We start from the raw sequence: 13,401 nt of genomic DNA on the forward strand, positions 1-13,401 counted from the left end.
ATCTACGGGCTCTACCCTCTAGCTGAAAAGTAGCGAAATCAACCCCATGGGATTCCAATATCCTCATGTTGTACAGTCTATCCTTGCAACGATCAATGAAATCCTGTGGATCCTCATGTCGCTCACCCCCGAAGACAGGAGGATGTAGTCTAGTCCATCTGTCCAATATTTTCTGAGGATCGGCGGTTACAGCTGGCCTGGGCTCAGTTGTAGTTGCTGCCATTGGCTGGACTCCACCCACAGGTAGTGCACCCTAGATCTGATATACAGCAGCTGCATGTCTATGCGCCTGCGTGGTAGGGGTCTGTGCTCCCCCGCCCGCCTGAGATGTGGCTGGGTCTGCCGAAAATAAACCGGCCTGAGTCATATTGTCCATAAATTGCACTATACGACCCATGACATCCTGAAATCCTGGTGCAGATGTGAAGTCCACCGGAGCTGGCTCTGCCACAGGCACCTCTCCCTGCTCCTCAATAATGGGATTCTCTATTGGATCCACTGGCGACAAAACCGGAGTAGTCCTGGGACGTCCTCGTCCTCTACCACGGGTTGGAGCCCTTCCTCGGCCTCTGCCTCGGCCTCTATCAACTAGGGGAGTAGCTCTTCCCTGGTCTGGAATCTCATTAGAGCGTGTTCTCACCATCTGTGAGAGAATAAGAGAAGGATATTTAGTACTACATCAATTGCACGATAGAATATGAAGAAAGGTAGTTTCCTAACACCATATAGCCTCTTGAAGATAATTACAGACGTCTCCGTACCGATCCGCAAGATTCTATTAGGTCTGCTCATAACTTGTGAGACCTACGTGAACCTAGTGCTCTGATACCATGTTGTCACGACCCAATTTCACCTATAGGTCGTGATGTCGCCTAACACTACAGCTAGGCAAGCCAACTAATAAGTCATACGTACATTGGTTAAACTTTTATTCCAAGAAAATAATAAAATACCAACTTCTACCAATGTATGTGTGTGCCAAGACCCGGTGTCACAAGTGCATGAGCATCTAGTAGATTATACAAAACTCCAAATACTGTCTGAAATGAAATAGATAGAATATAAATATAAGAAGAGACACTAGTAGCTGCAGAACGGCTCAGAGAGGCAGCTCACCACTATGCCTCGGGATGACGTGGGTATGTGATGATAGGTTCTCCACTAGTACCTGTCTCAGATCCTGCACAAAAAGTGCAGCAAGTGTAGTATGAGTACGTAAACAACGTGTACCCAGTAAGTATCAAGCCTAATCTCGAAGTGGTAGAGACGAGATGGCCGACTTTGACACTCACTATGGGTCAATAATAATAACTGAAATATAACTAGAATATTTAAATCAGCATGATTTACAGAATTTATAATAATTTTTTTAATCAGTAGAGATAATAAAATTCCTTCAAATGTAACAATTCTCAATAGATTAATTAAATTCCTTCAATTCAGAAAAATTCCAATTTATCAATTTAAATCTCATTTACATGAGTAACAATTAATTCCATAGACAAGCAAGAATAATAATTCATTAAATTCCAAGGATTTTTCAATTTATTAATTAGCTTCTCAAGCTGAAATAAATTATTAAAGTATCGTGTAATTATTATTATTAAGAACGATTTCTGCCGAGGACGTACGGCCCGATCCAGAGTGTCGTGTACACTGCCGAGGGACGTGCGGTGCGATCCATAGATGCATCTATCCTGCCGAGGCGTTCGGCCCGCTCCACAAGAAAGGAGGACATTTTCTTATGTGCCTCCGGAAGGAGAGTATATTTATTATAAGGTAAATTCGGGAGGAGAACAATTTCTTTTAACAATTAATTGATTTAAACAGACAATCAAGCCTATGAGATTTCCATCCTTTAATATCTTTATCTAACAATTCACAATATATTCATATAGATATCAATTAATATAAATAAATCAAAGAATACAATTTACACAAGTAAGGCATGCTTTGAGTCCTAAACTACCCGGACTTTAGCATTAATAGTAGCTACGCACGGACTCTCGTCACCACGTGCATACGTAGCCCCCCACAATTAGCAACAATTATTTAATTTTAATCACCTATGAGGTAATTTCCCCCTCACAAGATTAGACAAGAGACTTACCTCGTCTTGCTCCAATTTAATCCACAATTTTGCCTTTTCCACGATTATCCAACTTTGTCTGGCTCGAATCTAGCCAAAATAATTCGATACAATCACTAAAAATTATAGAAAATAAATTCTATAAGAAAATACTACATTTTTAATAAAAATCCCGAAATTAATTAAACATTTGCCTGCGGGGCCCACATCTCATAATTCGGCAAAAGTCATGAAATCCGATAATCCATTCAATTACGAGTCCAACCATACCAGTTTCACTCAAATCCGACTCCGAATCGATACCAAAATCTCAAAATTTCGTTTCTATGAGATTTCTAAACTTTTCCAAATTTAAATCTCAAAACACTAATTAAATTATGAAAACAATGATATATTTATGTTCATAGACCAAATCCAACTTAGAATCACTTACCCCAATATTTTTCCCTTGAAAATCTGCCAAAATTCCTCTCTGCTAAAGCTCAAGTTCGTCAAAAATGGCAAATGGGACGAATGCCCTCTTTTTATAAAACTGCCCAGCAGCCTTCGGAACTGGTCCTCGAACTGGGCCTCGATCGGGGCTTCGATCACAGACTAGAGCCTGGACCTCGGTCATGGCCTCGATCAGTGCATCGAGGCTAGGACTTCGATCATAGCCTCAATCATGGCATCGAGCTTGAGCCCTCGATCAGGGCATCGAGCATGGATCTCGATTCTAGCCCTCGAGCCTTACCTTCGATCATGCCCTCAAGCCTTGCCTTCGATTGAGGCTTTGATACTGAGCCTCGTCCATGGCTTCGAATCAGGCCTCGATCGTGGGCTCGCTATCTGGTCTTCGATCTGGGGCTCGATCTGGAGCTCGATCACAGCCCAGAATATGCAGCAGAAGAGAAAATTGCAGCAGCTTTTTAAGTCCAACTTTTGATCTGTTAACCATCCGAAACTCATCCCGAGGCCCTCGGGACCTCAACCAAATATACCAACAAGTCCTAAAATATCATACAAACTTAGTCGAACCTCTAAATCACATCAAACAATGCTAAAACCATGAATCATACCTCAATTCAAGCTTAATGAAACTAAGAGTTTTTCAACTTCTACATTCGATGTCGGAACCTATCAAATCAACTCCGATTGATATCAAATTTTACACACAAGTCATAAATTACATAATGGAGCTATGAAAATTTTCGGAACTGGATTCCGACTCTGGTATCAAAAAGTCAACTCCCCGCTCAAACTTTCAAACTTTAAATTCCTATTTTAGCCATTTCAAGCCTAATTTCACTACGGACTTCCAAATAAAATTTCGATCATGCTCCTAAGTCCAAAATCATCATACGGAGCTTTTGGAATCATCAAAATTCTATTCCGGGGTCGTTTTTCTCAAAATGTTGACCGATGTCAAACTTAGCACTTTAAGGCCAACTTAAGGAACCAAGTGTTCCGGTTTCACCTCAAACACTTCCAAATCCCGAACCAACCATCCCCGCAAGTCATAAATCATTACAAGCACCTACGAGAAGTTTTATTTTAGTGGAATCAAAACAGAATTTCCTTCAACTTTATGAAAATCATAAGTGTAATGACCCAACCGGTTATTTTAACTTTTAGAACCCCGTTCCCTAAAATAAAACTTTTCGTAGGTGCTTGTAATGAATTATGACTTGCGGGGATGGTTGGTTCGGGATTTGGAAGTGTTTGAGGTGAAACCGGAACACTTGTTTCCTTAAGTTGGCTTTAAAAGGCCAAGTTTGACTTCGATCAACATTTTGAGAAAATGACATTGGAATTGGGATTTGACGGTTCCAATAGGTTTGTATGATGATTTCGAACTTGGGCGTATGTTCGAATCGGGTTTTGGATAATCCGGGAGCATTTTGGCGCTTAATAGTAAAAATTAACTATTTAAAAGTTTAAAGTTTTTTAAATTTGGTTTGGAATAGGTTTTGGAGTAATCAAAGTCAATTTTGATATCCGAGTCTGGGAATAGCTCCGTATAGTGATTTATGACTTGCACACAAAATTTGGTGTCATTCCGAGTAGGATAAGTATATTTCGGCGCATTCGGAGTAACTTTGAAGAATTTAAAATTTCTAAGTTGAATCAGTTTGGTTTGAGGTGTGATTCTTAGTTTTGATATTGTTTTACACGTTCCGAGGGTTCGAGCGAGTCCGTTTCATGATTTTTAAACTTGCTGGTATGTTTGGGCGGGGTCCCGAGGGCCCCGAATGTCAATCGGACGAGGCTCGGACCAAGTTGGAAATTGGGAGCCAAAAACTGAAGCTCCCAGCTACTGCCAGAATCGCACCTAGGCGTGGGCAGCTGCAGGTGCGACACTCGCAGGTGCGGCAGTAGCTCGCAGAAGCGGACAATTTCCACAGGTGTGAAGCATTGGGCGCAGAAGCAGACGCGCAGGTGCGGTCCTTTGGGTGCAAGTGTGGAGCCAGTCTGAGAGGGGAATCTCACACCTGCGAGGCTCTTTTCCGCAGATGCGGAACTGCAGGTGCGGAAATCTCTGTTGGGCAGAATCTTAAAACGGACGAAGTCAGTCCATTTTTCTTCCATTGTTGGGCGATTTCAGAGCTTTTTAGAGGGGATTTCAACTAGCAACTTGGAGATAAGTTAATTCTACACACCTTGAATTAAATACATAGATTATGGGTAGATTATAACTAGTAAATCATAAAAATTAAAGGTTTAGATGAAAAACCTAGATTCTTATAAAAACGAGATTTTAACCACGAAAATGGTTATGAAATTGGATAGAAATTATATATTTGAGTTCTTGAGATTATGGGTAACGTTTTCATCCGAGAATTTCCGGAATCCGGGCATGTGGGTCCGGGGTGAATTTTAGGAATTTTTTCATTTTGGGTTGGGTAATTTATTTAATAACCTAAATTCAAATTATTGAACATGTATTAATTATTTTGTATAATATTTGGATAGTTTCGGATTTTTCGGCATCAAATTTAGAATTTAACGCGACGTGGTAATCGGAAAGTAGACTTTGAGACAAGGTAAGTCTCTTGTCTAATCTTGTGAGGAGGAAATTACCCCATAGGTAATTAAAGTAATAACTGTTACTAATTGTGGGGGCTACGTACGCACGAGCTGACGAGAGTCCGTGCGTTGCTACTATTAATGCTAAAGTCTGGGTAGTTTAGGACTCACAACATGAATTACTTGTGCAAATGGTAGTTTAGGACTCAAAGCATGAATTACTTGCGTAAATTATATTCTTTATTTAATCAAATTATTTGATATATATTGTGAATTGTTAGGGAATAATATTAAAGATGAAAATCTCATATGCTTAATTTTCTGTTTAAATTAATTAATTGTTAAAAGAAATTGTTCATCCTCTCGAATTGATCTTATAATAAATATACTCTCCTTCCGGAGGTACATAAGAAAATGTCCTCCTTTCTTGTGGAGCGGGCCAAACGCCTCGGCAGAATAGATGCATCTATTGGATCGTGCCGCACGTCCCTCGGCAGTGTACACGACACTCTGAATCGGGCCGTACGACCTCGACAAAAATTGTTCTAAATAATAATAATTACACGATACTTTGATAGTTTATTGCAGCTTGCGAAACTAATTGATAAATTAAAAATCTTTGGAATTTAAAGAATTATTATTCCTGTTTGTTAAGGAATTATTGTTATTCTTGTAAATGAGACTAATTTATAAATTGAAAATTTATTGGAATTGAAGGAATTTAATTAATATATTGAGAATTGTTACATTTGAAGGAATTTAGTTATTTCTGTTGGTTAAATAAATTATTATAAATTCTGTGAATCATGTTGATTTAGATATTCTAGTTTTATTTCAATTATTATTATTGACCCATAGTGAGTGTCAAAGTCGGTCATCTCGTCTCTACCACTTCGAGATTAGGCTTGATACGAACTAGGTACACGTTGTTTACGTACTCATACTACACTTGCTGAACTTTTTGTGCAGGACCTGAGGCAAGTACTAGTGGGAGACCTATCGTCTTACACCCACGTTATCCAGGGGCATAGTCGTGAGCTGCCTTTCTGAGTTGTTCTGCAGCTACTAGTGTCTCTCCTTGTATTTTTTATTCTGTCTATTTTTATTCCAGACAGTATTTGAGGTTTTGTATAATCTACTAGATGCTCATACACTTGTTACACCAGGTCTTGGCACACACATTGGTAGAATTTGAAATTGTATTATTTTTCTTGGATATAAGTTAATCGGTATCCTTTCTAATTTCTTAATATTGCTAGTAAAATAATAAAATTTCTTAGAAAATTATTCTGAAAATAATTGATATATGTTTAATTTTTTTGTTGACTTGCCTAGCTGTAGTGTTGAGCGCCATCACGACCTATAGGTGAAATTGGATCGTGACACAAGTCTTCTACTAATATGGAGGTGTTGTGTGATAAAAATAGAGATGAAATTATTGAGAAATATTATCATGTATGAGTGACTTTGCTTATTATTTTATGGTGGATTATCAATATATAGTAATTTGTGGAATAGACTTCTTATAGATACTGAATGTGTTTTAATTATTCAAATAATCATGTAACAATAAGTAATTATATTAGATAATATTATATGCTTTGATATAACCGTATAACTATATATGATTTAAATCTTTAATATGTTTGTTTACTTTATGTTTTATATTTTAATTAAATAAAATAAAAAATAATAAAGTCTCTTACGATAAATATTTAAGTTCATTTTTCTCTTTAAAAGAACTATAAGACTTTGGTGGTATCCTTTTTAGTAATTTGACACTTAAAACGCTTTTTAGAAAGACCGATCAAACCTAATTTGTTTACCAAATATTACAAAAAGTGAATTGGTCAAACATAAATTATTATTTTTTCCAAAAGTACGTTTTTAGGTAATTTGACAATCAATATAGTACCAAGGTGTTTGGCCAAGAATTGTGTTTGACATTTTTCTAAATAAAATAAAAAATTGTGTTTGGCCAATTTTTCTAAAAAGTGATTTTGGCACTATTCTTTTTGGTAATTTGACATTCAAAAGTACTTTTTAAAAAAATTGGTCAAATACAATTTGTTTACCAAATATTGCAAAAAGTACTTCTTAAATAAATTTGCCAAATACAAACTATTTTATTTTTTTCAAAATTACTTTTGAAAAAAGCATTTCTAAACTAATGTACTTTTCAAAATAAGCCGTTCGTAACTTGGCCAAACGAGCTCGTAATATGAATTGTAGTGCCAATCGTAATAACAACGTACCAGAGGGGGAAAAAATAAAAAAATTTAAGATCATTAAGAAGTTCTAATACCTCAATGGCAGACATAAAGAAGACTTATAAAAAATACAATCTTTATCATTAAGTTATGATATTCTCTTTTAGTCTATATTTTCAACGAGTCATGGTCTTGTGGTTAATAATAGGTTAAAGTGAAAGTGTTGAGATACTTTAAGTTCATTTAAGTGCGAGTTTAGATTCAATTAAACTTTAATATTCGATCTCTCCTTACTATTATACTTTAAATAATCGATTTAACTTCATGCTATATGAACATCGTATATATCTTTTTATCAGTTGACAATAGAAAAGCATATTTGACAGAACTAAGGGTCCACCAAACTATGTAAAGAACCAGGTGTTCTATAAATTTTCAGAGAACGCACGCACACAATAATAAGTAATTAACACAATGGAATTTTACGTGAAAAACTCCCAACTCACGGGATTAAAAATCACGACCTATCCTTGTAGGATTTCAACTTCACTACTGAGAAAAATTTAGATTACAACCTATTGTAACCTAGGAATTAACCTCTTAATCTCTCACTAACTTGTAACAACTCTATTACAAGCCACTTTGTAATAACTCTATTACAAAGACTTACAACTTGACTAACTCTAGCCAAGACACAAACACGAAGCTTATGATTGTACAAAAATTTCTTACACAATACTTCTAACTAAGCTAAGTAGGAATTACAAGTAAAGTGCTTTAATAAAGGTGCAACACAACTAAGGACATGTAACGACTCAATACAGGAAACTGGTCCTTCGTTATGTTGTTCTTTGTACTTGATGCCCTTGAGAATCACTTGCAAGATTGACACAGACTTGAGAGAATACTTGATTGATTCTGAATGTGCAAGTATTTTGTTTTGCCTTTGCTTGGTGTTAATAATTCATTTGTGACATCATTTGAAGGATGCAAGCAAGTTAGATAAAGGGCATTCCCCATAAAGTTGATTGTTGCACTATTTTTGCACTGTTGCGTGTGCAGGCAACAACTTTACAGTTTTGAGGAGTTGACTTGTACCGTCACCAAGGGAACTGGTGGCTATATGTTCCCTCTGTTGTTCCTTTGACTCTGAAGAGTTTGAACCACGTCCCCGACTTGAGACTTGTTGTTCTTTAAGTACTTGAGGATATGTAACAGGTTCCTTATCTGGTTCTTATCATTAAGTTTGTTAGATCATCAAAATATAACAGGGATACATATAACCTATCAATTTTCCCTTTTTTGATGATGACAAACTTATAATTGAAGTTCCCCCTAAGAACCAGAATGGTAGATCAGTTTCCTGTATTCCCCCTGAATCTGTTCCCCCAGCTTGTTCCCCCTCAATTATTTTTCCCCTTTTGGCATTATAAAAAGATCAGTAGCAAAAAATAAGCAAAAAGAAGTCTAGCTTGGTTAACTCATACTACATGTGTGCACACAATCATGACTAAAAACAGAGCAAAAGAGCAAGACATACATAGCAAAAAAGATAAAACATCCATTAATTTTTGGAAATTAAGCAGGGAGCAGTTCCATTGTTACTAAACCATCCACAAAATAGAAACAACAAAAGGTGCCAGTCATAAACATCATTAAGACAAAAAAAATAGAGGACGAACACTAGGAACTTGACACTAGGAACAGGACGGCTATTAAGGAGCACTGGAAGGGGAAGCACTGGAGGCAGAGGAAGAGGAAAGGGTTCTAAGAAGGATGTCCATACGAGCATTTGCAGACCCTTGCTCGGTTAGCAACCTTTCCTTCAGGTCCTCAACCTGTTTCCTGAGAGCAGCATTTTCCTTTGTCAGGCGGGCAACCTCTGTGTTTTGGGCACTACTGGAACCAGCTACCTCCTGGGTCTAACTGAGCTGACCTTCGAGAGTGGCATTTCGAGCCTTCAACTTCCTTATTTCTTCAGTGGAACTATTTTGAGCGTTGATCAGCTGAGAAATGGTCGAATTGTTGCCAACCCCTCCACTCCTATCAATGCACTCACTCTTCAAGGGTAGTTTTGGAGAAAGATTGCTTGTGAGTTCCTACTTTAGCCTGTCCCAAAGGGACCTTGAAGAATTCAAACACTTTAGTGAGGACAAACCCATAAGTGTCACGAACCAATTCTCCCTCCGTAAGATGTCGTGACGGCACCTAGTTTCTACGACTAGGTAATCCTAACAACAACAACAACAACAACAACAACAACAACAACAACCCAGTATAATCCCACTAGTGGGGTCTGAGGAGGGTAGTTTGTACGGAGACCTTACCCCTACCCTAAGGTAGAGAGGCTGTTTCCGATAGACCCTCATCTCCCTCTCTCCAAGAACTCCCCACCTTGCTCTTGGGGTGACTCGAACTCACAACCTCTTGGTTGGAAGTGGAGGGTGCTCACCACTAGAGCAACCCACTAGGTAATCCTAACAAAGATGCGAAAATAACAAAAATGGAAACAAAACTCAACAACTAACTGTAACAGATAACTAAATAACTGATAACAACGCTGCTTGGCATTTACAACAACCAACACTCTAATAATACACAGTATTCCCAAGACCCGGAATATCATAAGTCACAATCTACAGGAGGAGAACTAGTATCTCTATACACCAGAATCTAATAAAAGTAGTAAGGAAGGTAAATGACATAGGAGGGAAATTGAGGGGGACTCCGAGGTCTGCGGACTCGGCAGATTCTCTGTACAGCAGCAAGCACTCTCAGCTAGTAGCGGGGCTGATAAGAAGTACCTGGATCTGCACACAAAACATGTGCAGAAGAGTAGCATGAGTACACCACAACGGTACCCAGTAAGTGCCAAGCCTAACCTCAGTAGAGTAGTAATGAGGTCAGGTCCGGGCCCTACTTGGATATAATAATAAAACATATGCTATAATAAAAATGAAGTAAAACGGAGAAGACAACAACAAGTATTTACAAAGCAATAACAACACCGCACAATGATATAGCAACAGGGGTACTCCCGAGATACCGTCTCGTAGTTCTAAAAGTAAATATACAGGGAGAACTCCTGAGGTACCGCCTCGTAGTCTCAAAAGTAAGTATGCAGGGAGAACTCCCGAGGGACCACTTCGTAGTCTCAAAAGTAAATGTACAGGGAGAACTCCCGATGAACCGCCTCGTCGTCTCAAAAGTATATGTGTAGGGAGAACTCCCGAGGAACCGCCTCGTAGTCTCAAAAGTAAACGTGCAGGGAGAACTTCCGAGGAACCGCCTCGTAGTCTCAAAAGTAAACACACAGCTCAAACCGATAAATACCATAGTTAACAACAAGATTTCTACAGTTATACTGATAAAGAACAAGGAAAGATAGGAAATCAACTAGGCATGCTTCACGGAGTTCAAATAAGCAATTAAATCATGTAGACATGCGATATTAGACTAAACAGGATATCTACACATGTTGGAATCTCTCAATTAATAATGAAAAATAGACTAATACTCATCTAAACGATATAACTCAAATTAAAGGAAAATTAGATTTCTACTCTATAAAATAAATCGGGTTTCACAACAAATAGCCCGTGTACGTACTCGTTACCTCACGTACACGGCGCTCACATATCACAATAGTACCAAATCCTAAGGGGATTTCCCCCACACAAGGTTAGGCAAGCCACTTACCTCGAACCAAGCTCAATCAATCGGTAACAATGCCTTTTCACAAACATCTGACTCTGAATGGCCCAAATCTAGCCAAAATCAAATTCATACCATAAATACAACTATAAGAAATTAATCTAATTAATGAAATCAAAGCTAAAGCAAGAAATTAGAAAATCACCCCAAAACGTCTCCCTGGGCCCACATCTCGGATTTGGGTAAAAGTCACAAAATACGAACACCCATTCACTCACGAGTCTAACCATATAGGAATTACTCGAATCCGACCTCAAATCACCTTCCAAAACTCGAAATTTTAGTCTATGAAGTTTCTACCATTTTCCCCCAAATTTCCAACTCAAATCCCTAATTAGATGATGAAAATAGCAATAGATTCATGAAATATAGTCCAATTCGAGTTAGAACCACTTACCCCAACAATCTCCTTGAATAAATCTCGAATAATCGCCTCACACCGAGCTCTCAAACTCCCAAAATCGAAATGGGTAATCAACCCTCGGATTACTCTTTTCTGCCCAATAAACTCACTTTTGCGAGCCTTCAACCTCACCTGCAGGAAATCCATCGCAGGTGCAAAAATCACTATAGGGGGCTTAGACCGCATCTGCGGCAAGGGGGCCGCACCTGCGTGTGCGCGCCTGCGGAGCACTGTACGCTTCAGCGGTCTTTCATCGCGCATGCAGTTCCTATAACGCATCTGCGGGCATCGCAGATGCGGAAATTCCCTCGCACCTGCGATCCCTGGCCACGCCTAGCCCGCAGATGCGAAAATTCCCTCGCACCTGCGATCCCTGGCCATGCCTCCAATCTCAGCTTCTGCGCTTTGTGCGCCGCACGTGTGATCCCGCACCTGCGCTCTCCCCGCCGTAGATGCATAAACACCTGATGCCTGGAGACTTCAGCCACATCACCAATCCAACTTTTGATCCGTTAAGTATCCGAAACTCACCCGAGGCCCCTGGGACCTCAATCAAACATACCAACCTATCCTAAAATACCATACAAACATAGTCGAGCCCTCAAACCACATCAGATAATGCTAAACTCATGAATCATCCTCTGATTCAAACTTAAAGAACTTGAAACTTCCAAATCCGACAACTGATGCCGAAACCAACCAAACCGTGTCCGATTGACCCCAAATTTTGCACACAGGTCATATTCAACCCTACAAACCTACTCCAACTTCCGTAATTGGAATCCGGCTCCGATATCAAAAAGTCCACTACCGGTCAAAATCTCCAAAACTTAGACTTTCGCCATTTCAAGCCTAAATGAGCTACAGACCTCCAAAACACTATTCGGACACGCCCCTAAGTCCAAAATTACCTAACGGAGCTAACAGAACTAACATAACTCCATTTCGGAGTCATCTTCACACAGTTCCAACTACGGTCCAAATCCTAAGACTTAAACCTCCATTTAGGGACTAAGTGTCCCAAAACACTACAAAAACCAAAAGAAAACCTCCCGGCAAGTCACAATAACATAAATAGATATGGGAGAAGCACTTAATAGGGGATAGGGGTTATCACTTTCAAAACGACCGGCCGGGTCGTTACATCCTTCCCCTTTTAAAACAATCGTTCATCCTCGAACGAGCATAAAGACATACCTGAAGTGGTTAAAACATGAGGATAACGGTTGCACATACCATGCTCGGTCTGCCAAGTCGCCTCCTAGACCGGCTGACCCCTCCACTGAACCTTTACTGAAGCAATGTACTTTGACCTTAGCTTTCTGACCTGCCTGTCCAAAATAGCCACTGGCTCCTCAACATAAGATAGGTCCTTGTCCAACTGGACTGAGCTGAAATTCAATACATGAGTCGGATCACCGTGATACTTCCGGATCATAGAAACATGGAATACCAGATAAACCCTTGTAAAGCTGGGAGGCAAGGCAATCACATAAGCAACCTCCCCAATACGCCGCAACACCTCAAAAGGACCAATGTATCTCGGACTCAGCTTGCCTTTCTTTCCGAACCTCATAACACCCTTCATAGGCGAAACCCGAAGCCAGACTCTCTCTCCAACCATGAATGCAACATCGCGAACCTTCCGGTATGCATAACTCTTCTATCTGGACTAGGCTATGCGAAGTCGATCCTGAATCACCTTCACCTTATCCAGGGAATCATGAACCAACTCTGTACCCAATAATCTAGCCTCGCCTGGGTAGAACCAACCTACTGGAGACCGACATCACCTACCATACAGAGCCTCATACGGTGCCATCTGAATGCTCGACCGATAACTCTTGTAGGAAAAATCTGCAAGTGGCAAGAACTGATCCCAAGCACCCCCAAAATCTATTACACAAGCGCGGAGCATATCTTCTAGTATCTGATTAGTGCGCTCAGACTGTCCGTCCGTCTGAGGGTGAAATATTGTG

This window comes from Nicotiana tabacum, chromosome 23 (genome assembly GCF_000715075.1).
Source record: "Nicotiana tabacum cultivar K326 chromosome 23, ASM71507v2, whole genome shotgun sequence".
Lineage (NCBI taxonomy): Eukaryota > Viridiplantae > Streptophyta > Magnoliopsida > Solanales > Solanaceae > Nicotiana > Nicotiana tabacum.